Source organism: Nomascus leucogenys, chromosome X (genome assembly GCF_006542625.1).
Source record: "Nomascus leucogenys isolate Asia chromosome X, Asia_NLE_v1, whole genome shotgun sequence".
Classification (NCBI taxonomy): Eukaryota; Metazoa; Chordata; class Mammalia; order Primates; family Hylobatidae; genus Nomascus; species Nomascus leucogenys.
The window spans coordinates 57,367,934-57,394,001 of NC_044406.1; the positions used below are offsets into that span (position 1 = coordinate 57,367,934).

At 41.3% G+C, this 26,068-nt stretch overlaps 1 protein-coding gene across 1 annotated transcript in view; it reads right to left on the minus strand.

Annotated features, from left to right (window-relative positions):
- ZC4H2 (zinc finger C4H2-type containing) overlaps positions 1–24,829 on the minus strand; it is a 122,275-nt gene extending 97,446 nt beyond the window's left edge. The window contains exon 1 of the mRNA XM_003272650.3: positions 24,714–24,829. The gene's annotated coding sequence lies outside the window, so the exon portion shown is untranslated. The remainder of the gene's footprint in view (positions 1–24,713) is intronic.
- Positions 24,830–26,068: the final 1,239 nt, after the last annotated feature.

Below are 26,068 nucleotides of genomic sequence, written 5' to 3' on the forward strand. Positions count from 1 at the left end.
TTTTTTGTTGTTGTTAGATGGAGTCTTGCTCTGTTGCCAGGCTGGAGTGCAGTGGTGCAATCTTGGCTCACTGCAACCTCTGCCTCCTGGGTTCAAGCGATTCTCCTGCCTCAGCCTCCTGAGTAGCTGGGACTACAGGCACGTGCCACCACACCCAGCTAATTTTTGTATTTTTAGTAGAGACAGGGTTTCACCACGTTGGCCAGGATGGTCTGGATCTCTTGACCTCGTGATCCGCCTGCCTCAGCCTCCCAAAGTGCTGGGATTACAGGCATGAAGGTATGCCATCTTTGAGTGGCCTACATTAATGTAGTTGTTTGGTAGACTTCAGTCTAGGTAGCTCTACAGCTATGAAGGCCATAAAGAAATCTAGTACATTAGCCTGTAATCCTAGCTACTTGGGAGGCTGAGGCAGGAGAATCGTTTTAACCTGGGAGGCAGAAGTTGCAGTGAGCCGAGATTGTGCCACTGCACTCCAGCCTGGGTGACAGAGGAAGACCCCGTCTCAAAAAAAAAAAAAAAAAAAAAAAAGAAAGAAAGAAAAGAGAAAAAAAGAAAGAAATCTAGTACATTAATTGCAATCTTTAAGTCACATGCTTTAAAAAAATAAGTCAAGTATTCATGCAAGGCATGTTTGGTTGCCAGTTACAGAAATTAGCTCAAGTAATTGAGGGTTATTGTAATGATACAGTAGAGAATCTTGTGTAACACACTTAGAAGAACCCAGTTATGTCTCAGAGAACTGGAAAACCTTTCCATCTCTTGCTCTCATTCACTCTCTCTTGTACTACATAATCTTACTTCTTCCTCTCTCAAAACATCTGCTCAACAATCATATTTTTAAATTTGTCCTCTGTTCACTATCTCAGTGTGCTTAGCTAATCATAGTTGTCCAAAAATGTAAGTCCCAGTTCTCTACATGACTACATCAGATAGGCATGGTTTCAGCAGCAATAAACAATTCCAACTACAGTGGCTTAAACAAGGGTTTTTCTCATTCAATAAGTATAGATGCAGGGGGTTATCAATGTTGATAGATTAGCTCAATGATAGAAGGACCAACATTTCAGTGACCTTCTCCATGTACTTGCAAGGTGGTTACTTCAATTCCGGCCATCATATCCACATTCGTGGCAGGAAAGATAAAGAAAGAGATAGAAATAAATTCTAGCTGTTTTGTCTCTTTTTATTGGGAAAGAAAAGCATTTTAAATGCCCGTCAAATGTTCCCTTACATTTCATTGGCTAGAACTAGTCTTATGGCCACCCCAAGCTGCATGCAAAGGGAGCAGGGGAAGTGAACTAGGCACATGGTGGACCTGAAAAAAATCTCAGGCATGCTAGCAATGAAGAATATGGAAATGGATACCATGTTGGCAGTTACAAGTCTCTGATACAAGGACCTGCCAGCTCAAATCCCTGCAGCAAGTGACATAGTCTCTGTGTGGTCTAACCCAAGTCAGTGTCTAACCTCCAACCCAGGGCAATCAGGAAACAGTGAGAAGGGTTGCCTTGTTGGGGCTTTGCCAGGGATAGCTATTCTAAGGAGTGTGGAAGTATTCATGTAATAGGTAAATTTCTAAAGTGGCCTCCAGTGATCCCTGCCTTCTAGTTTCAATTTCTCTGTGTAATCCCCTCCTATTAGGGGCGGGCTAGATTTAGTGACTTGCTTCTGATGAACAGAATATAGCAAAACTCATGGGATGTCATTTCCTAGATTAGGTTACAAAAGTTTGCAACTTCCCTCTTGCTAGCAGACTCCCTTTATGGATTTTTTTTTTAGCTTGCAGGCCTTGATAAAACATGCTGCCATGTTGAAGAGGCTCTTGTGACAAGGAACTAATGGCAGTCTCTCTTCAACAGCAAGCAAGGAACTGTGGCCCCTCAGTCCAACAATCCACAAATAACTGAATCCTGCCAACCACTATCTGAACTTGAAAGTAGATTATACCAAAGTTGAGTCTCGAGATGACTAGAGCCCAGCCAACACCTTGATAGTTACCTGTGAAAGACCCTGAAGCAGAGGACTCAATCAAGGTATGCTTGGATTCTTGACCCACAGAAACAGTGAGATAATAAATGTCAGCTGTTTTAAGCTGCTAGATTTTAGGGGTAATTTGTTATGCAGCAAAACCATTACAGGAAAGAAATGATGGACATCTCCAGAACATCCATTTAAACATTCTGCCATGGGCTAACAACTCATGATTCAGATATTTTCTCTTCTGCTCTCTCTTCTCACAGCTGTCTGCTTGTGTAGAAAAAAAAAGCTTTATAATAATCAGGTTAGAGCAGTCTAAAATTGGAACTAAATATTTCATAGGTGAATGAGTTCCCAATCTTTGAAGGAATTCAAGCAGAATCTATCTGTTAGAGATTTTTGTGGAAAGGATTCAGGCCTCATGAGTGGATGGACTAGATGGGTGCTTTCTAATTCCTTTTACATGATAGAAAATAATACTTGTATGTATAGCACACTGGAGGTAAACAACAGGGCTGCTTGTGGCTTGAGTGACTAGTTTCCCTAGGTCCTACACAACCATTTTGAGGGCAAAAGGGATTCCTCTGCACACTTATAATTCACACCAGCGTGCCTTGGTCCACTGATTTGGAAACCCAAGATGAGATGACTTAAGGCTTTTATATACTTAGATTCCCTGGAGCTATGGTTCCCATGGTGTCATTCCAAGAACAGCACGGTCAGAATAACCTGGGCACTTTTAGAATGCAAACGCTCAGCCTTTCCCTAAACCTACTAAGTCAGAAACTATGGGAGCAATTCATGGGAGGAACTGTGGGAGCCCAGCAATTCATATTTCACCAAGCTCTACAGAAAAAACTGGGTTTAAGTCTTCATATTTGCACTTTTTGGCTGTAATCTGTGGGAAAGTCACTTTGCCTCTCTGGAACTCAGTTATATAATCCATAAAATTGGGTGAATAAACTATCTCCAAAGATTAAATGATATATTTATAAAGTGTGTAGTGTAGTGCTCAACACATAATAGTTATTCAGTAAATGTTAGTTCTAGTCCCATCAACAAAACTGAACTGAATTTATTTTAAAGAGCATTTATGTACATATTCAGTAGGTTGAAATTGCACAAAATGATACAGAAAGCAAAAATCACCTATAATTTCATATAATTCTCAACATTATGTGTCTATAATTCCAGTCTTGTTTCTGTACCCAGTTATACTTAGAATAAATGAACTGCCTAAACAACTTCTAATTGTCAGTAATGGCTATACACTGCCAATTCTTGATTATCCATTTGGCTAATCATTGGTGGCAAATTAAAATCCCAAACTGGTTTCCCTCTGCCACACAGCATGTGTCTGTGTGGCCTTCCCCTGCCATCAATTAATATTTGCTTGAGAATAAAAATTCATTTTCATATCAGCCTAAGGGAAACAAAATGCCAAGAAATCAGGGCCAGTATTCCAGAGCATGCTAGAAATAGGACTCAGATTACCTGGAACATTATTTCTCTCCATAAAAGCAGGGCTTTGAAAATTGGCCCTTTAAGCACCTACTATGTTTTAGGCATCTCATTTAATAAAACACTGAATCAGACACACTCTTAATGGACAGTCTAATTGACTAAAGGAGTTAAAATAGGCATATTGAGAAATTCAATATAGGTCAGGTCTATTCAATTTAACTCAACAAGTATTTATAGATGATCTACTATGTTCCATGCAATGATGGTTATGATGGTACCTCACTCCTCAAGGGGATCACCACTTGGTAAGGACAAGAAACACATAAAATCCAAATGTTGGCTGGGTTAGCCTTACTCCTCAAAGATCTTGGAATAATTGGTTTAGGCCTCTCTCATTCCATGATATGTGAACTCCTGACTTTCCTCATGATTCTATGATAATCCCTGGGGCTTATACACTCTTTTCTCAGGTTCTTTTCTCTGCCTCCTGCATCTGCACTTCCTATACATATTTCACTTTAATACAATATACATATGGACCTCAACCCTTCACTGGTTTATACAAGAAATCTATTCACAATAATACTTTCATGAGTTCTAGACTTTGTTAAAGATTTGGAGGTAAAGAGAAAGCTCAGAGCAGGAACCATGTGTCTTTACATCATCTTCTTTCTCCTCTTCCCATCTCTTCTCTTAGTCTTCTCCCGCCAGGATTGCTCCCATAGTTTCAAACACATTCCCCTCTATTATGCAGAACACTTTTGTCCTCCCCAATTCCTTCCTACTAGCTTGCTTACCCCAATCCATAAAGATATATAGCCAAAAAAGTTCATTTTTAAAATGAATTACTCTCCTTGCAAGGCAGCTAGGTTTATATTTAGCAAATTTATTTTTGCATTATATCTATAAATAAATACATTAATGTGGCCGACCCTGTTAATTGCCTTCCTAATACCCATTCCCTTTTTATTCTTTGCCAAAAGAGACTTAAATTGGATCTGGGCATCAGTGTGGCCAGCTTCAGGTGAGATACTAACTTTTCCAGCTTCCTTCAAGTCAGGGTGGCCATGCACCCAGTTTTGACCAATGATCTTAAGTGGGAATCACCTGGGGAAGCTTATGGAAAAGCTCTTGCTTTTCTGATAAAAGAGACAGATGCAGCTGATGCTGCTTCTTTACCCTAGGGAAAGTACTGATTGGCCTGCCTGAAATAATGTACTTATCCCCTGGTCCAATCAACTATGTTTAGGGAGTATGATCATGTTGTAATAATATAACAACTCTTGTTGCAACCATGTAGGTTGTAGGATGCACAAAAAAGATGAGAGCAGACTTTTTGGAGAGAGTTTTGGAGTAGATAATCCCATAAGTACCTGCTAGAATAAAGTTAGATGATGAATAGTATTGGGAATGTGAACAGATTTTGTTGGTTTTGGCTAGAATAACCAAGAATGCTCAGATTCTGCCTTACTCTTAATTCTCAATTGTTCCCTGAGAACAGAATAATTAAAAAACTGGGAACAGAGCATCATGTTATTATTAGTTGGACCAGGGCCCAATATGTCTAATACAGAGTTCTGGGAAACCTGATTTGAAGTACATGGCTAGAGTTCTAAGAGAGTCTAGTATTTCCCTAACTAAGGATCAATAAAAATATTACCTTTCTATCAGCTGCATATAGCTAAAAAGAAAGAACTTTGATGATCTCAGCAAAATGGAAGGAGGAGCAGCTGAGACCAAGGCTTTGCCCAGCTGCCTGGTCTGTAGTCCAGTGTTCCCATTCTTTGGCCTACAAGTAAATGTGATCCAGGCATGTCTCACATTCCGATCTGTTGGTTTGATGTTCCCTTCCATTTAGAAAGAGGGAAGAAAATAGTAGGAAAATATGTGGAAACCATCTGCTAGAGTTATTTCTGATGTGAAAAGAGGCATCGGGACTCCTCTCCCCTTAGATTATTCTGCATTTTTTCTCTCACCTCTTTGGACTTAATAGTCAAGACGATGGTCAGCTGTAACCATCCCCCTTGTGAGGGAAGACCCATGGACTATCAGAGTTCTACCCCTCCTTTTCTAACACCATCTCCCTGACACTCATCAATTATTTTGTTTATCCTCCCAGAACCAAAGCTGCACAGCAGTTCAAACATTTACTTGCTATTTTATTTCGCATACGAAATTATGCATATCTACAATTGTCCAACCTGGTTCAATGAGTACTGCATGGTAGCATAGTCTAAATAATGCAACATCAGCACAGCAATATCAGAATATCTACATTTGAACAATATGAAACCACTCTAAGTATTAAGTTTCAGGAAAGTTAAAGTTTCATGCTGAAATCTATGTACTATGTAGAAACTTAATTCCCAAAGAAATTAAAGCCAAAAATAACTTTCTCCCCAATTTATTATTTTGCTGTATCTCAGCCAGAGGAGGTTTCACCCAGATTCCTAGGTGGAGTCTGTTTTCCTTCAGCAGCTGCATGCTTGGCTATATTTCACTAGGGTTGTAACTCCTCCAGCACTTCTGAAGTTGCAATGATACAAATTCAAGTCTCCCTTGGATACCACTTTTCTCAAGTTCCAGTTCCATACTCATAAAATGTAGGATCAAATGCTTACGACAATCTCAAGCAAAAATAACATTATCATATTGCTGTTACCAAGCCTATTGTTCAGATAACAAGGATAGAAGGTGAAACAGAAAAAAATTGGGGTTTTAACTTCATCTGTATGCCTGTCAATTTGTGCTAATTGTGCAGTGTCTATAACCCATTAAATAAAATTCAACTGAGAATTCTACCACTGAACCACCAATGCCAGTACCTAAAGAGCTTCTGCATAGCAAAAGAAAACATCAATAAACACAACTCACAGAATGGGATAAAATATTCACAAACTATGCATCTGACAAGGGTCTAATATCCAGAATCTATAAGGAAGGAACTTAAATCAACAAGCTTTACAACTCCATTAAAAAGTGGGCAAAAGACATGAACAGACACTTCTCAAAAGACAACATACAAGCTGCCAACAAACATGAAAAAATGTTCATTTGTTGCCAGGAAGATGGCTGAATAGGAACAGCTCCGGTCTGCAGCTCCCAGCAAGATTGACACAGAAGGTGGGTGATTTCTGCATTTCTAACTGAGGCACCTGGTTCATCTCATTGTGACTGGTTGGACAGTGGGTGCAGCCCATGGAGGGCAGGACAAAGCAGAGTGGGGCATTGCCTCACCTGGGAAGCACAAAGGGTTGGGGGATTTCCTTCCCCTAGCCAAGGGAAACCGTGAGAGACTGTACTTTGAGGAAAGGTGCACTCTTGCCCAGATACTGTGCTTTTCCCACAGTCTTCACAACCAGCAGACCAAGAGATTCCCTCTGGTGCTTACGTCACCAAGGCCCTGGGTTTCAAGCACAAAACTGGGTGGCCATTTGGGCAGACACTGGGCTAGCTGCAGGAGCTTTTTTTTTTTTTCATGCCCCAGTGGCACCTGGAATGCCAGTGAGAACCATTCACTCCCCTGGAAAGGGGGCTGAAGCCAGGGAGCCAAGTAGTCTGGCTCGGGGGGTCCCATCCCCATGAAGCTGAGCAAGCTAAGATCCACTGGCTTGAAATTCTCACTGCCAGCACAGCAGTCTAAGGTCGACCTGGGACACTCAAGCTTGGTGGGGGGAGGGGCGTCTGCCATTGCTGAGGCTTGAGTAGGCAGTTTTCCCCTCAGAGTATAAACGAAGCTGCCAGGAAGTTTGAACTGGATGGAGCCCACCTCAGCTCAGCAAGGCCACTGCGGCCAGAAGGCCTCTCTAGATTCCTCCTTTCTGGGCAGGGCATCTCTGAAAAAAAGGCAGCAGCCCCAGTCAGGGGCTTACAGATAAAACTCCCATCTCACTGGGACAGAGGACCCAGGTGAGGAGCGGCTGTGGGCACAGCTTCAGCAGACTTAAATGTCCCTGCCTGACAGCTCTGAAGAGAGAAGCAGATCACCCAGGACAGCGTTCAAGGTCTAATAAGGGACAGACTGCCTCCTCAAGTGGGTCCCTGACCCCATGTATCCTGACTGGGAGACACCTCCCAGCAGGGGCCGAAAGACACCTCATACAGGAGAGCTCTGGCTGGCGTCTATCAAGCACCCCTCTGGAACGAAGCTTCGAGAGGAAGGAACAGGCGGCAATCTTTGCTATTCTGCAGCCTCTGCTGGTGATACCCAGGAAAACAAGGTCTGGAGTGGACCTCCAGTAAACTCCAGCAGACCTGCAGCAGAGCGGCCTGACTGTTAGAAGGAAAACTAACAAACCGAAAGGAATAGTATCAACATCAACAAAAAGGATGTCCACTCAGAGACCCAATCCAAAGGTCACCAACATCAAAGACCAAAGGCAGATAAATCCACGAAGGTGGGGAGACCAGTGCAAAAAGGCTAAAAATTCCAAAAATCAGAACACCTCTTCTCCTCCAAAGGAACACAACTCCTCGCCAGCAAGGGAACAAAATTGGACAGACAATGAATTTCACAAATTGACAGAAGCAGGCTTCAGAAGGTGGGTAATAACAATCTCCTCTGAGCTAAAGGAGCATGTTCTAACCCAATGCAAGGAAGCTAAGATCCTTGAAAAAAGGTTAGTTGAATGGCTAACTAGAATAACCAGTTTAGAGAAGAACATAAATGATCCGACGGAGATGAAAAACACAGCACAAGAACTTCGTGAAGCATACACAAGTATCAATAGCTGAATCGATTAAGCGGAAGAAAGGATATCAGAGATCGAGGACCAACTCAATGAAATAAAGCATGAAGACAAGATTAGAGAAAAAAGAGTGAAAAGAAACAAACAAAGCCTCCAAGAAATATGGGACTCTGTGAAAAGACCAAATCTACGTCTGATTGGTGTACCTGAAAGTGACAGGGAGAATGGAACAAAGTTGGAAAACACTCTGCAGGATATTATCCAGGAGAACTTCCCCAACCTAGCAAGGCAGGCCAACATTCAAATTCGGGAAATACAGAGAACACCACAAAGATACTCCTTGAGAAGAGGAACAACAAGATACATAATTGTCAGATTCACCAAGGTTGAAATGAAGGAAAAAATGTTAAGGGCAGCCAGAGAGAGAGGTCGGGTTACCCACAAAGGGAAGCCCATCAGACTACAGCAGATCTCTCGGTGGAAACCCTAGAAGCCAGAATACAGTGGGGGCCAATATTCAGCATTATTAAAGAAAAGAATTTTCTTTTTTTTTAAAATTTATTTTATTTTTTATTTTTTTAATTTTATTATTATACTTTAGGTTTTAGGGTACATGTGCACAATGTGCAGGTTTGTTACATATGTACCCATGTGCCATGTTGGTTTGCTGCACCCATTAACTCGTCATTTAGCATTAGATATATCTCCGAATGCTGTCCCTCCCCCCTCCCCCCACCCCACAACAGTCCCCAGAGTGTGATGTTCCCCTTCCTGTGTCCATGAGTTCTCATTGTTCAGTTCCTACCTATGAGTGAGAACATGTGGTGTTTGGTTTTTTGTCCTTGCGATAGTTTACTGAGAATGATGTTTTCCAGTTTCATCCATGTCCCTACAAAGGACATGAACTCATCATTTTTTATGGCTGCATAGTATTCCATGGTGTATATATGCCACATTTTCTTAATCCAGTCTATCGTTGTTGGACATTTGGGTTGGTTCCAAGTCTTTGCTATTGTGAATAGTGCCGCAATAAACATACGTGTGCATGTATCTTTATAGCAGCATGATTTATAGTCCTTTGGGTATATACCCAGTAATGGGATGGCTGGGTCAAATGGTATTTCTAGTTCTACATCCCTGAGGAATCACCACACTGACTTCCACAATGGTGGAACTAGTTTACAGTCCCACCAACAGTGTAAAAGTGTTCCTATTTCTCCACATCCTCTCCAGCACCTGTTGTTTCCTGACTTTTTAATGATGGCCATTCTAACTGGTGTGAGATGGTATCTCATTGTGGTTTTGATTTGCATTTCTCTGATGGCCAGTGATGATGAGCATTTTTTCATGTGTTTTTTGGCTGCATAAATGTGTTCTTTTGAGAAGTGTCTGTTCATGTCCTTCGCCCACTTTTTGATGGGGTTGTTTGTTTTTTTCTTGTAAATTTGTTTGAGTTCATTGTAGATTCTGGATATTAGCCCTTTGTCAGATGAGTAGGTTGCAAAAATTTTCTCCCATTCTGTAGGTTGCCTGTTCACTCTGATGGTGGTTTCTTTTGCTGTGCAGAAGCTCTTTAGTTTAATGAGATCCCATTTGTCAATTTTAGCTTTTGTTGCCATTGCTTTTGGTGTTTTAGACATGAAGTCCTTGCCCATGCCTATGTCCTGAATGGTATTGCCTAGGTTTTCTTCTAGGGTTTTTATGGTTTTAGGTCTAACATGTAAGTCTTTAATCCATCTTGAATTAATTTTTGTATAAGGTGTATGGAAGGGATCCAGTTTCAGCTTTCTACATATGGCTAGCCAGTTTTCCCAGCACCATTTATTAAATAGGGAATCCTTCCAGAATTTCATATCCAGTCAAACTAAGCTTCATAAGCAAAGGAGAAATAAAATCCTTTACAGACAAGCAAACGCTGAGACATTTTGTCACCACTAGGCCTGCCTAACAAAGGCTCCTGAAGAAAGCAATAAACGTGGAAAGGAACAACCAAAACCAGCCACTGCAAAAACATGCCAAATTGTAAAGACCATTGACGCCCTGAAGAAACTGCATCAACTAATGGGAAAAATAACCAGCTACCATCATAATGACAGGATCAAATTCAAAGATAACAGTATTAACCTTAAAAGTAAACGAGCTAAATGCCCCAATTAAAACACACAGACTGGCAAACTGGATAAAGAGTCAAGTCCCATCGAAGTGCTGTACTCAGGAGCCCCATCTTACATGCAAAGACATACATAGGCTCAAAATAAAGGAATGGAGGAATATTTACCAAGCAAATGGAAAGCAAAAATAAAGCAGGGGTTGCAATCCTAGACTCTAAGAGACTTTAATCCAACAAAGCTCAAAAGAGAAAAGAAGGGCATTACATAATGGTAAGGAATCAATGCAACAAGAAGAGCTAACTATCCTAAATATATATACACCCTATACAGGAGCACCCAGATTCATAAAGCAAGTTCTCAGAGACCTACAAAGAGACTTAGATTCACACACAATAATAGTGGGAGATTTTAACACCCCACTGTCAATATTAGACAGATCAATAAGACAGAAAATTAACAAGGATATCCAGGATTGAAATCAGCTCTGGACCAAGTGGACCTAATAGACATCTACAGAACTCTCCACCCAAAATTGACAGAATATACATTCTTCTTAGCACCACATCGCACTTATTCTAAAACTGACCACTTAATTGGAAGTAAAACATTCCTCAGAAAATGCAAAAGAATGGAAATAATAACAGTTTCCCAATCCACAGTACAATCAAATTAGAACTCAGGATTAAGAAACTCACTCAAAGCCTCACAACTATGTGGAAACTGAACGACCTGCTCCTGAATGACTATTGGGTAAATAACGAAATTAAGGCAGAAATAAAGATGTTCTTTGAAAACAATGAGAACAAAGACACAACATACCAGAATCTCTGGGACACATTTAAAGCAGTGTGTAGAAATTTATAGCACTAATTAAATGCCCACAAGGGAAAGCAGGAAAGATCTAAAATTGACACCCTAACATCACAATGAAAAGAAGTTGAGAAGTGCAAAGAAATTCAAAAGCTAGCAGAAGACAGGAAATAACTAAGATCAGAGCAGAACTGAAGGAGACAGAGACATGAAAAACCCTTAAAAAAATCAATGAATCCAGGAGCTGGTTTTTTGAAAAGATTAACAAAATAGATAGACCACAAGCCAGACTAATAAAGAAGAAAAGAGAGAAGAATCAAATAGCTGCAATAAAAAATGATAAAGGGGATATCACCACCGATCCCACAGAAATACAAACTACCATCAGAGAATACTATAAACACCTCTACGCAAATAAACTAGAAAATCTAGAAGAAATGGATAAATTCCTGGACACATACAGCCTCCCAAGACTAAACCAGGGAGAAGTCGAATCCCTGAATATACTAATAACAAGTCCTGAAATTGAGGCAGGAATTAATAGCCTAGCAACCAAAAAAAGTCCAGGTCCAGACAGATTCACAGCCGAATTCTACCACAGGTACAAAGAGCAGCTGATACCATTCCTTCTGAAACTATTGCAAACAATAGAAAAAGAGGGAATCCTCCCTAATTCATTTTGTGAGGCCAGCATCATCCTGATACCAAAACCTGGCAGAGACACAACAAAAAAAGAAAATTTCAGGCCAATATCCCTGATGAACATCAATGCGAAAATCCTCAATAAAATACTGGCAAACCAAATCCAGGAGCACATCAAAAAGCTTATCCACCACGATCAAGTTGGCTTCATCCCTGGGATGCAAGGCTGGTTGACCATATGCAAATCAATAAATGCAACCCATCATATAAACCGAACCAATGACAAAAACCACATGATTATCTCAGTAGATGCAGAAAAGGCCTTTGACAAAATTCAACACCCCTTCATGCTAAGAACTCTCAATAAACTAGGCATTGATGGAATGCATCTCAAAATAATAAGAATTATTTATGACAAACCCACAGCCAATATCATACTAAATGGGTAAAAACTGAAAGCAAAGTCTTAGGATACAAAATCATTGTGCAAAAATCACAAGCCTTCCTATACACCAATAACAGACAAACAGAAAGCCAAATCATGAGTGAACTCCCATTCACAATTGCTACAAAGAGATTAAAATACCTAGGAATACAACTTAAAAGGGATGTGAAGGACGTCTTCAAGGAGAACTACAAACCACTGCTCAAGGAAATAAGAGAAGACACAAACAAATGGAAAAACATTCTATGCTCATGGATAGGAAGAATCAATATCATGAAAATGGCCAAACTGCCCAAGGTAATTTATAGATTCAATGCCATCCCCATCAAACTACCAATGACTTTCTTCATTGCTTCTTTTTATCAGGTTTATCAAAGACCACATGGTTGTAGATGTGTGGTGCTATTTCTGAGGCTTCTGTTCTGTTCCACTGGTCTATATATCTGTCTTGGTACCAGTACCATCCTGTTTTGGTTACTGTAGCCTTGCAGTATAGTTTGAAGTCAGGTAGCATAATGCCTCCAGCTTTGTTATTTTTGCTTAGGATTGTCTTGGCTATGAGGGCTCTTTTTTGGTTCCATATGAAATTTAAAGTAGTTTTTTCCAATTCTGTGAAGAAAGTCAATGGTAGTCCTGAGACTTTGCTGAAATTGCTTATCACCTTAAGAAGATTTGGGCTGAGATGATGGGGTTTTCTAAATATACAATTATGACATCTGCAAAGAGAGACAATTTGACTTCCTCTTTTCCTAATTGAATATGCTTTATTTCTTTCTACTGCCTGATTGTCCTGGCCAGAACTTCCAATACTATGTTAAATAGGAGTGGTGAGCGAGGGCATCCTTGTCTTGTGCCAGCTTTCAAAGGGAATGCTTTCAGTTTTTCTCAAAAGAAGACATTTATGCAGCCAACAAACATATGAAAGAAAGCTCATCATCACTGGTCTTCAGAGAAATGCAAATCAAAACCACAATGAGGTACCATCTCATGCCAGTTTGAATGGCGATGATTAAAAAGTCATGAAACAAGAGATGCTGGTGAGGATGATGAGAAATAGGAATGCTTTACACTGCTGGTGGTAGTGTAAATTAATTCAACTATTGTGGAAGACAGTATGGTGATTCCTCAAGGATCTAGAACTAGAAATACCATTTGACCCAGTAATCCCATTACTGGGTATATACCCAAAGGATTATAAATCATTCTACTATAAAGACACATGCATACGTATGTTTATTGTGGCACTGTTCACAATAGCAAAGACTTGGAACCAACCCAAATGCCCATCAATGATAGACTGGATAAAGAAAATATGGCACATATACACCATGGAATACTATGCAGCCATAAAAAAGGATGAGTTCCTGTCCTCTGCAGGGACACGGATGAATTTGTAAACCATCATTCTCAGCAAACTAACACAACAACAGGAAACCAAACACCACCTGTTCTTATTCATAAGTGGGAGTTGAACAATGAGAATACATGGACACAGCGAGGGAAACAGTACACACCGGGGCCTATCGGTGGGTGGGGGGGCGCTAGGGGAGGGATCCAATTAGGAGAAATACCTAATGTAGATGACAGGTTGATGGGGGCAGCAAACCACCAGGGCATGTGTATACCTATGTAACAAACCTGCACGTTCTGCACATGTACCCCATAACTTAAAGTATAATAAAAAAAATGTTTATCACCACTAGTCATCAGACAAATGCAAGCCAAAACCACCATGAGATACCATCTCACACCATTCAGAATGGCTATTATTAAAAAGTCAAAAAACAACAGATGCTGTTGAGGCTGCAGAGAAAAGGGAACACTTATACACTGTTGGTTGGAATGTAAATTTGTAAATTATTAATAGTTCAGCCCCTGTGGAAAACAGCTTAAAGATGTTTGAAAGAACTTAAAGCAGAGCTACCATTTGACACAACAATCACATTCCTGGGTATATACCTAAAAGAATATAGATCATTATACAAAAAAAAAAACAAAAAACAAACCACATGCACTTGTATGTTAATCGCCACACTATTCACAATACCGAAGACATGGAATCAACCCAGGTGCTCATTAATGGTAGATAGGATCAATTAAATGTGGTATATATACACCATGGAATACTACACAGCTATGAAAAATGACACCATGTCTTTTGCAGCAACATGGATGGAGCTGGAGGCCATAATCCTAAGTGAATTAATGCAGAAACAGAAAACCAAATACCACATATTCTTACTTGTAAGTTGCCGCTAAACGTTGAGTAGACATGAACATAATTATGAGAATAATATACACGGTGACCTGCTAGAAAGGGGAGAAAACGAGAGGGGCTTGGGTTGAAGAACCACCTATTGAGTATTATGCTCATTACTTCGGCCTAATATATCCATATAACAATCCTACACATGTACTCCCCGTATCTAAAATAAAAGCTGAAAATAAAATAAAATAAAATTCAACTGAAAGAAATTGCCTGTGGAGAGAGCGGTTGAGCTGCCATATTTATTTTCTAAAAGCTTCATGAAATTCCAAATCCATGGTTTTTTTGTTGGTTTGTTTTTTGCTTTTTTTTTTTTTTTTTTGAGTCACGGTCTCGCTCTGTCAAACAAGCTGTAGTGCAGTAGCACAATTACAGCTCACGGCAGCCTCCACCTCCTAGGCGCAAGCCATCCTCCCACCACAGCCTCCCAAGTAGCTGGGACCACAGGCGATCACCATGTCTGGTTAGTTTTTTTAAATATTTGGTAGAGACTAGGTCTCAATATGGTGCCCAGGCTGCAAATCTTTACTAGCTCTATGCTGCTACTATTGGCACTCATCAAACATCCATAATCATATTGCTTTCCTTCAGATTTTGAATTCTCCAGACTTTGGTTATCTAAATGGTAATATAAACATTTCTCCTACCATTTAAATTCCTGCCACAACAAGATGTGATCCCTCTGGAGAAATATACCACTCCTCAGCTCCGAGTGAGAGAGTGGGATTGGGGAAAGCAAGATGCCATCCCTCCAACCAATGCCCCAAAATATGCAAACCAAAATCATTTTTTATCCATAGAGGCCATAACGAGAATTTTGATTTCTCCATGTGGAACTCTGCCTTCTAATCTAGCTTAAGTGTAGCTCTCCTCTTCAGTCTACATCCCCCAAGGATCTCTTACTTCAGGAGAGAATCTCTTTCCCTCTAAATACCAGCTGCAACTCTGATTACTAAACATAGGATGCTGCACAAAATATTTTCTGTGTAGAGCTATGGGAAAATGTGATTAAAAAGTGGCTCACTTGAAGCCTTAATGAGGTTCCCTAATGGCATTCCTGTCCCCAAGCTCAAATCTAAATGTTACTGTCCTCTGACCCAGCCACATAACACATAAATCTGAATTGATGCCAGTCTTCTTAGGTACAGAGAGAGAGAGCACTGCTGAAACTGCCTCAAGGTAGGCCCTGGCCCTCTTACAGTATCCACCCACAGGGATAGAGGAGGAATAGGAATGGAAGGACCACGAATGGGCATGAGACCGATTTGCAAATATCAACCCCACCCTTTATTAAATCTGACCTAATCAGTGTCATGCCATCTGACCTATAATATAAATATTTCCCTTTGGGGAGGAAGGAATGAAGGGCAGAGTAGAAATATAGGTACCTTCTGGATACAGGAAAAGGGCCATTACAAATACAAATTATTCAGGCAAAACGGTTGTGGAAAGAACTACTGTTTTTCAGGCAAAGGGAAAAGAATAAGCAAAGATACAGAAGAGCTAAGCAGTTTAACATGAGAGAGCAGAATGTTTGTACAGCTATTCAATTCAAACTAGCTTGAGCAACAAAAGGAATTTAGCGGCCGGGGGCAGTGGCTCACGCCTGTAATCCCAGCACTTTGGGAGGCCGAGACAGGTGGATCATGAGGTCAGGAGATGGAGACCACTCTGGCTAACACGGTGAAACCCCGTCTCTACTAAAAATACAAAAAATTAGCCAGGCGTGGTGGTGGGTGCCTGTAGTCCCAGCTACTCGGGAGGCTGAGGCAGGAGAATGGTGTGAACCTGGGAGGTGGAATTTGCAGTGAGCCGAGATCGATTGCACCACTGCACTCCAGCCTGGGCAACAGAGCGAGACTCTGTCTCAAAAAAAAAAAAAAAAAAAAAAAAAAAAACGGAATTTAGCACAAGGATAGAGAAGTGTCTTATGGAACCCAAAACAAGAAGGCAGGTGGGCTTCAAGGAATAAGCTGCAGCTAGGAAGTCAACTACTCAACTGCTATCTGGACTCTCTCCCTCTTTCATTGCTGCATCTCTCTCTGTTTCTGCCTCATCTTTTATAGCAGACCAGCATTTTCTTTTCCCCCAAACCATATGGTAGAAAAGTTGCTGCTGCTGCCAACAGCTATGAAGTTTATACTGCTCAGCATAAGCAAGCAACCAGACCAGGATGAAATATCTTAATCTAGACTCCAGACTCCCAAGGAAGGACTATAATAGTTCCAGATTGGTTAACTGTGGCCAACGGGTCACATAACATTAAAAACTTCTACAGTAACATTAGGATGGAAGCAATGGAAAGAGAAGCTCCAAGAAGAGCGATGCCCAGCACAGAATTGCAAGTAGTATTAGATTCCTGAGCATGAAGTAGAATGTAGAGAATGGTAGGGGATATGGCTGGAAAAGAGACAGATTATGAAAAGTAATATGGAGCTTGAAGTGTAATCGATAAGGAATGGGGAATAGATTTGAAACGTTTTTAAGCAGGGAGAGAATTTGGTAAGGTTTGCATTTTTAGATAACTTATTCAAGAGGCAGTGCAGAAGATGGTTTGGAAGAGAGGTAAGAATGAAGGTAAGGAGCCTGATTAGGAAGTTGCTGAAATACTCCTGAAAAAAATTAGGAGGAAATAAATAAATTAAGGGAAAATTGGTGGTGGTGCACGTGTAAAGGAATGATGAATGAATATGAGAGATATTTAGGAGATAGAATCAGCAAGGCTTATTAACTTAATTAGATGTAGGAGGTTAGAAGAGAGAGTCTGAGGTGACCTTTATGTTTTTGGTTTGGGAGACAAGGTAAAATACACCTACCCAGAGAGGGACAATAGGACTGTTGGGGGCTTGCCAAACTTGGAAGTGCATCCACTCTTGGGATTAGATCATACTTTGCTTTGTTTGGTCTCAGTGAGACAGAAATTTCAGCACACCAAGAGACAGAGCTCAGGCAAAGGGTTTCATGTGTCCTTTATTCACTATTGAATATAATGCCAAATGAGGTCCAGATCAACCTTCTGTTTGAAGTGGGCATCTTCAGTTGTCTGAATTGTCTTGATTCCAGAAGATGACATTCCTCATGAGGGAATTGAAGGCATACTACAAAGGAGATTTTCCTAAAGCAGAGATCTGAGCACCTGGAAGAGCTGAAGAACTACCAAATGGCTATTCCAAGAGGCAGATAAAGTGTTTTTATTCCTCTCTGCCTCCTTTTTCTTTACTTTCAATAGGCAGAAATCTGGGTGAAGTGCAGTTATAATTTCCTTTTGTCCTATTTCAGACACAAAAAGATATATACCTCCCTAATCTATGTATATATATTGATATCTATCTATATCTGTCTAGCCAGCTATCTATCTAGCTAGCTGCTACGATCTAGTGGAATTCCCAAAGGGCCTTTAAGAAGAGGATATACAAATTCATCCATTCATTTATTCAACAAAGATTTATTGAGAGCCTACTATGTGGCAGGTACTATTCTAAGCATTAGAGATACAGCAGTGAACCAAGTAGGCAAGAATCCCTGTCTTCATGAAGTTTCAATTCTAGTGATTCAACTTATTCTTCCTTGGTCCATATAGGCAGCTTATTTTTCAGGAAAAGTACAGAAGTCTTGGCTTGACTCACATAAAATGATCATAATCCAGTCATTTCATCTGTTTCTGTGAGAAGGTGAAATCATTATGTGACAATACCAGGGTCTTCCTTTGGGGATTTTTTTTTTTTGAGACAGTCTTGCTCTGTCACCCGGGCTGGAGTGCAGTAGTGCCATCCCGGGTCACTGCAACCTCTGCCTCCTGGGTTCAAGTGATTCTCATGCCTCAGCCTCCTGAATAGTTGGGACCACAGATGTGAGCCACTATGCCTGGCTAATTTTTGTATTTTTAGTAGAGACAGGGTTTCACCATGTTGGTCAGGCTGGTCTCAAACTCTGATCCACCTGCCTTGGCCTCCCAAAGTGCTGAGATTACAGGCATGAGCCACTGTGCCGGGCCTCTCTTTGGGGCAATTTTTTGGGGAATCTACCCCAACAAAGACAAATAACCCATTAGCATGGGAAAGTACATTCAAGCATGGACAGGTTGAATTTGAACTGCTTGGGTGGCATCCAAGTCAGGATGTTGAGTGGACAGTTGGACCTATTTATCTAGATCTCAGGACGGTGGTCTGAGCTAGTAATATGTATTTTAAAGTCATCCATGTGCAGGTAATAGAGCATGGAGAGTAGAACAAAAGAAATAGGCCAAGAGCAGAACTATGGGAGGGGGAAAACTAACGTTTTAGGGGTAGTTTGAAGGAGAAGAGTCCATGAAAGTTACATAAATAAAAAACATAAAGAGGAAGGAAAAGAACAGAGAATGTATATCTGGAATCGAGTGGAGCAGAAACTTTCAAGCAGACCCAAATGATCAATACTATCATACGTAGCAGTGAGGTCCAATAACAAACGTACGGAAAAGTAAGCATCCATTGCATAGGGAAATCTGTCAGTAACTGGTGTTCTTAACAAAATCGGTTTTAGTGGAGAGGTAGAGGTTAAATCCCTATTACAGTGGTTGGAAGGTGAATGGGAAGGGAAGAAATAGAGGCAGTGAATGTAAGATAACCACTTTTGAGACCTCTGGGTGAGAAGGAAACATGATAGGGTAACAGGAGACACTTCTAGGAAACTGAAGGAGGCTTCAGGATCACAGGAGAGTATGCCTTTTAATCACTGAGGATGAAACTGACTTTTGTCTTTTAGAGAAAAAAACTGTACTGCTTGTTCAAGAGGGTTGTGATTAAAATCTTTAAGCATTTGCTCCTGCCAAGGTAGTTTTCTTGCATTTTGCTCTCCATTCAGCATGTGTGTGGGTGTGGATGTTTATAAACAAGACTAAGTCTGACTTCATAAGGGCTTTCTAAAACCATTTCTGTCCAAGAGAAAATGACTTTTTGCTTTGATATTAAAAATTCAATGAGTAAAACAAAAGCTAGTCAAATGTGTTAGCAGCATGCAAAACAAAAACTTTAAACTTTTTCTCTCACTATACAGTATATTGATTGTCATGTGGAAGTGTGGAATGGAAGAAATGTCGATCCTGTTGTAACTGATTGTGAACACTTTTATGAGCTTTAAAATAAAGTTCATCTTATGGTGTCAAAAAAAAAAGAATGAAGAGTCTTGAGTACTTGAGTATGTTTACAGGCTGAGGAGAATAATATAGTTGAGAGGGAGAGTTGTAAGGTACGTGAGATAGAAAAATTGGGTAAGACCTCTGAGGTGCTAGATGAGACAAAGATCAGGAGCTCTAACAGGAGATTTAGTCTGTGTGAGACTGGAGGAATAAGGGTATAATATGGGAGCAGATGCAGATTGTAGGTGAGAAAAATACCTGTTACCTGCAATTTTTTTAAGGAACATAGGTAATCAAGTCACCAGTTGGGTGGCAGATTTGCTGAGTGAAGGATGAGGTCATCTGTCATAGTGGAGAATGGTTAAAGTTTGGAGAAATAGCTGAGGGGAACTGGAGAAGGACTGACCAAGAAAAAGGATTGCCAAGTAGTTCGGAGATGAGAAACTAAATCTGTGGCAACATCAATTTGCATTAAAAGGTCATAGTGATTTTCTTCAGAGGAGCTTGAATGGAAACAGTGAACAAAAGATGAAGATCTATAGCATACAGACACAAAGGGTTCAAGTGTTTGAAATTCTAGGAATTACTTCAATTCTGGAGACTCCTTATTTTTTTATTTTTCTTTTTTATTTTTTGAGACAGGGTCTGGCTCTCTTGCCCAGGATGGAGTGCAGTAGAGCAACTGCAGTTCACTGCAACCTCTGTCTCCTGGGCTTAAGTCATCCTCCCATCTCAGCCTCCCGAGAGCTGGGACTACAGGCACATGCCACCACACCCAGCTAATTTTTGTATTTTTTTCGTATACACAGGGTTTTGCTACATTGCCCAGGCTGGTCTCAAGCTCAAGCAATCCACTGGCCTTGACCTCCTAAAGTGCTGGGATTACAGGAGTGAGCCACTGTGTCTAGCTGACCCTTTATATTATATGTCAGGATGAACTCATCCAAGAAGCTTTCTCAGAAACTTTACTCAAAGTCTATTTCCAATCTTATACCCTCCCCCAGAAATACATCTGTCAATTTATGATTTCATTTATGTAAATTATTTATTAACTTGTCTTCTTGCATCATTAGATTATAAGCTCTTTGGGGCTGGAGCACTAATATTTGTGCTAGACACCTAAATAAGTAATAGTACCTTGCCTTTGACAAAGACTCTCTCCTTGACCAAATTTGAGTCAGGCCCTTGTGAGCCTTCTTCTCAACTAAGCTTGGCTTGCTTAGTTCAGTTTTAGCAAGAATCCTGCTGAGTCAGTTTAGTGGAAATCCCCTACCCTTGGTATCTGATCATTCTGGATATCTGATTAAATATCTCATCTCCCACCCCTGATATCTTATTACCCTGGTCTGCCTTTAGCAAGATTTCCATCATGTTGGTTTAGCAAGAATTCCCCTAGACTTAATGTTTCCTCTTAGTAATTTGCCAATAATTGATGCCTCCACTGTGCTCTTTGTTTATAAATTCCCACTTATAAATGTTACTCCCTCCCTTGTTGGACTCTGAGTTGAGCCTCATCTCTCTCCCCTACTGTAAAACTCCATAACAATAATCCTCCTTGAATTAAGTCTTTCTTACCATCTTTAACAAGTATCATGAAAAAATTTTCTTTAACACCGTATTTAGCCATCAGATACAGACCTTTTCCAAACTTTGGCATGGCATAAAAGGCATTTCATAATCTTTGCTCAACCTACTTCTCTATATTCAACTCCATTACAACTACACATTTCCCAGCCCATAAATACAGATAAAATATGCATAAGTCACACTTTTCTACTTTTGCTGAACACATCATGCACTTTCAAATTTTCTGGGCTTTTGAATATACTTTATCCTTTGCATGGGATATTTTTATCCCCTTTTGGCAAATTCTCACTCATCTGTTGACAACTTCTTCTATGACTTTATTTATTCAAGGAAGACCTACTCTTGATTTACTAGGTGCATCTACTGTGCCAGCACAGAGTTCTGTTTTTGAAGAACTCACTGATTTGTAATTGTAAAGGTAAATGAAGGTGAATAAGGAAAAAAAAGAAATGAAAAGAAGGTGAATAAAGAGAAATATATTATTTTCTCTCCCTTAGCTTCTTAATGTATCTCCTTGGGGGACAGAGTGAAACTTTATCCTTTCTCTAACTTTTGGAATGTAGATAAATCTCTCCAGAGACTACAGAGTCTCAGTCTCCAGTTTTATAATGCACACATATTTCCAAGGTCAAGGTCACATTTCTCTTTGAAATGTAAAGACATGTCTTCAAAGTTAATGTAGGAGCCCATCTCAAGGTGTAACCATTTGTCTTTCAGGAAGACTAGAGGTATCTTTGGGGAGGTAAAAAAAGTTTTATTATTCTGTTGGAAGAATTCAATTAACTAAACAAATAGCTGCCTCAATTCTCAAGTGGACTGTTGCAATATATAAGTTGTGTAGAATTTTATTTTGAATTTGCAGTCTCTTGAAGGCTACTTATATGCATGTACTCTGTTGTGCTTACTCAATAATAAATCAGCTTTCTTTTTTTTCCATATTGATATAGAGAGGTCTGTTTGTTGTAGGAGTTTTTACCTGTCTATCGTAGTAAAGGCAGATGCAGTGATGTGGGCAAAGGAGCTCAGATTTTATCTTCAAACCCCAGGAAAGATACTGAAGGAGTTTAAGTACAGCAGTGACACAGTTCTCTATCTAGAAAGGAACACAGAATAATTAAAGATGACTAGCAGCATTTTATATATGTATTTCTCTATTCACTGTTAAAAAGATATGTGTGATAGAATGTGATTAGTTCAGTAAGTGAACAGAGAATATAGGTTTTACGTGGTAAAATACAGGTTTTAGAAGATATAAGCAAATTTTGTAAAAAGTCTGTCCCTGTGACTTACTGATGGTCATTAGAAAAGGCTGAACACTAGGGAATTGTTTTCCTTTGAACCTGAAAGGCAAGTCTGTTCCATACAGAAGGAAAGGTATGAGCTGTGTGAGAACTCTATCCAAGCTCATTTCCACAGTCATAATTGTAATATATATTCCCTGTGTTATGGTCTTCCACATTGGTTACAGCTTGTTGATGATCTCCAATCTGATACTTCTATTTAATTAGTTCTAGAGTGATTCACTGTTTTTCGCCCTTCCAATTTTTCTTCTCTTTCTTCAGTACTTTTTGGCTGGTCTGTATAAAGTTTCATTTTAGTTTGACAGTCCATTTGAGCTCCCCTCTAATGTTTCTTCTCTCTTTCTTTCTTTCTTTCTTTTTCTCTTTCTTTCTTTCTTGCTCTCTCTCTCTTTCTTTCTTTCTTTCTCTCTCTCTCTTTCTTTCTTTCTTTCTTCTTTCTGTCTGTCTTTCTTGTCTTTCTTTTCTTTCTTTCTTTTTTTTGGGGGATGGAGTCTTGTTGTGTCACCCAGATGGAGTGCAATGGTGCCATCTCGGCTCACTGCAACCTCCACCTCCCAGGTTCAAGTGATTCTACTGCCTCCACCTCCCAAGTAGCTGGGATTACAGGCAAGTGACACCACGCCTGGCTAATGTTTGTATTTTTAGTAGAGGAGGGATTTCGCCATGTTGGCCAGGCTAGTCTTGAACTCCTGACATCAGGTGATCTGCCCACCTCGGCCTCCCAAAGTGTTGGGATTAAGGCGTGAGCCACCATGCCTGGCCCTCCACTAATGTTTCACTGGCACTTATTATAGGGCTTCTTAAAGTTCTTACACATGGCATAGCTATTTTTACACTTTCTAAAATGTTTAAATATTTTATTAAATAAACATCCAGCAGGGCACATTTTGTAAATATGTTTATACATTGCATTAAGTTTAATACAGAACCTCTAAACCTAATTTCAAAAAGATCAAGTAAATAAGCCCCTAGAATATCACACAAGTTTGTACATAGCCATTGCCTACATGTCAATTCTCAGTGTCAATATTTTAAAATTAAAAAGTGTAGTTTTGGAAGAATCACTGGATATTTACATGTTAATTTACTGGAGGGTTTATGCAGATTTCTTACCCAGGTGAACCTTTGGGAAATATGTCTAAGCACTTTATAGATCTAGATGTGTCTCAGAAAAGGTAAAAACTGGTCTGTGGCTGGGTGCCTAAGGGGGCGTGGAAGGAGCTAGGGCTAGAAAAATAGAGGCAAGATCTTAGAGGACTTTGAATGTTAAGCTAGGGAATCTGTATTTTCTCCTTTATTATAGATAATGAATCTATTGAAAAATAACTCCAATTTTTACTAAGTGCTTACTCTGAGCCACAGTCAGTTATGTATGTTAAGTGCTTTACATGCACTTTTCCATTTAATCCTCATAACTACTCTATAGGTATTATAATTATCCCCATTTTACTGATAAGGAAACAGATTTAGACAGGTTAAGAATCTTAGCTCAGGCCAGGCGCGGTGGCTCACGCCTGTAATCCCAGCTCTTTGGGAGGCAGAGGTGGGCGGATCACTTGAGGTCAGGAGTTCAAGACCGGCCTGGCCAACATGGTGAAACCCCGTCTCTACCAAAAATACAAAAATTAGCCAGGCATGGTGGCTTGCACCTGTAGTCCCAGCTACTTGGGAGGCTGAAGCAGGAGAATTGCTTGAACCCAGGAGGAAGAGGTTGCAGTTAGCTGAGATGGCGCCACTGCACTCCAGCCTGGACGACAGAGTGAGACTCTGTCAAAAAAAAAAAAAAAAAAAAAGGTCCTAGCTGAAGGAAACAGAGCTACTTGGTGGTGGAGCAGAAATTCAAATTTGGCTGTAATTTCAAAGCCCATTCTCTAAGCCAGAAGGAAGTGAGATTAGGTTTTCATTTGATCACTGTTAGAAGTATGAGAACAAATTGAAGAAAGACAAGTCTAAAGGCAAAGAAACCAGAGAGTATGCTGTTGCAGTAGTCAAGAATTGTTAGGCCCTATTAAGAGCATAACCACCTGAGTTATGCAGATGAGTGACATAGTCAGAGAAGTTATTTAGAAAATTACCCTGGCAGCCCTTGTGAAGGATGAATTGGAGGAGCCAAGACAAATAAGTAGGCAAATAAAATAACAACAAATAAAAGACAAAAGGCAGTGAGACAAGTAGTGAGATTGTTGGGACTGTCACTCTAAACCGCAGAGGTGCCTGTCGAGGGGCTGGGAGACGGTCGTATCCCAAGTCCTCGGGCCTCTGGAATTGCAGAGCATCCTGGACCTCTCCTCACCCACCCTTACCTTCACGTCGCTCCTTCTAGGCCTTAGGAAGTGGGGTTTTGAGCACTTTCTAGGTCGCAGGCCTGCTGGTCTCAGCTCCGACAGCGGCGCCAGCGGTGGCAGCAGTCGCCGACAGGGGTGGGGCGCATGCGCACAGTTGCTAGGCAACGGCGGTCGGGCGCCGCGGCGATAACCGCGCCGGGCTGTGTGTGTAGGCAGCGGCGCCAGAGGAGGAGAAGCAGGAGGATGCAGCTGCGACCGCGGCCCCAAGAGGGAGCCGCCGCTGCTCTGTGGCCAGGGGGGCCCAGGGACTGGAATCTGGCCTGGGGGTCGCGTCGCTGAGGGGACTGGTAACGGCAGTCCCTCCAGAGGCTCAGGCCTAGTACCCCAGGAGGGTCTGGGCCGCTGGGCGAGCGCCTTCCCCCCATCGCCTCCCCTCGTCCCTCCACGTCGATGGTGGTGAAGTTGGCGGCGCCACGGAGCGCAAGGCACCAAGCTGTCTCCCTTGCACCCAGCTCCTCTCTGGCCCCGGCTGTTGGACACCTGCGCCGCCGCCTTCTCTCGCCCGCCGAGCCCACCCCCGGCGGCGGGCGGGGGAGGGGCTCCCCGCTGCAGGGGCTGCGTCGAGCAGGGCGACGACGGGGACCATAGGAGAGTAGGGGTGAGTAGTGGCACCGCACTCGCTCGGTTCTAGGGCGCCTTTCCGGCCTCCGGGGCCCCGGGAGGGAGCGAATCGCTGCTTTCTCCTGCAGAAGCTTCTGACGCCTCTCCCGCATCTGCTTGCGGCTCTCTGTTCCCTTCGAGGTAGTTTTCCTTCTCGTAGCAACCACTTTTTGGTCTCAACCCTGGCGTCCAGGAATGCGGGGTGGGTACTTAAGGCCTGGCTTTGCTTCTTAGATGCCATAGATGCTGATAATTCTACGTACAGTCACGCAGCCTGGTTCCTGATTCGTGGACAGACTCTCCCAGTACCGTGCTCGCCCCTTTCCCCTCGCTGTGGCTCTGGCTCTCGCTCTCGCTCTCAGGAGGCTCAGCCTGACCGCGGGCTTCTCAGGAGCCCATTCCCCGGGCTGCTGTCGCTCCATGCCTCAAGGCTTGAACACATAGCTGGAGTGGCCCCTTACTTTTCAGTGTTGTTGCTACTCGTGTGCTGAGAGCTCCCGAAAGCCTTGTGCCTGGTTTCTGACTCCTGACATGTACGTTAGGAAGATAGTACTTATATTAAATAATAAAAATAATAAAACAAACACACACTCCACTTGACTTCTAAAGTGCCATCAAACTTGAGAAGTAGGCAGAATGGCTGATTGATAATAGGGGAAACTGGTTTTACAAACTACTTTTCATCCAGAATGGCATACCTCTTTTTTATTATA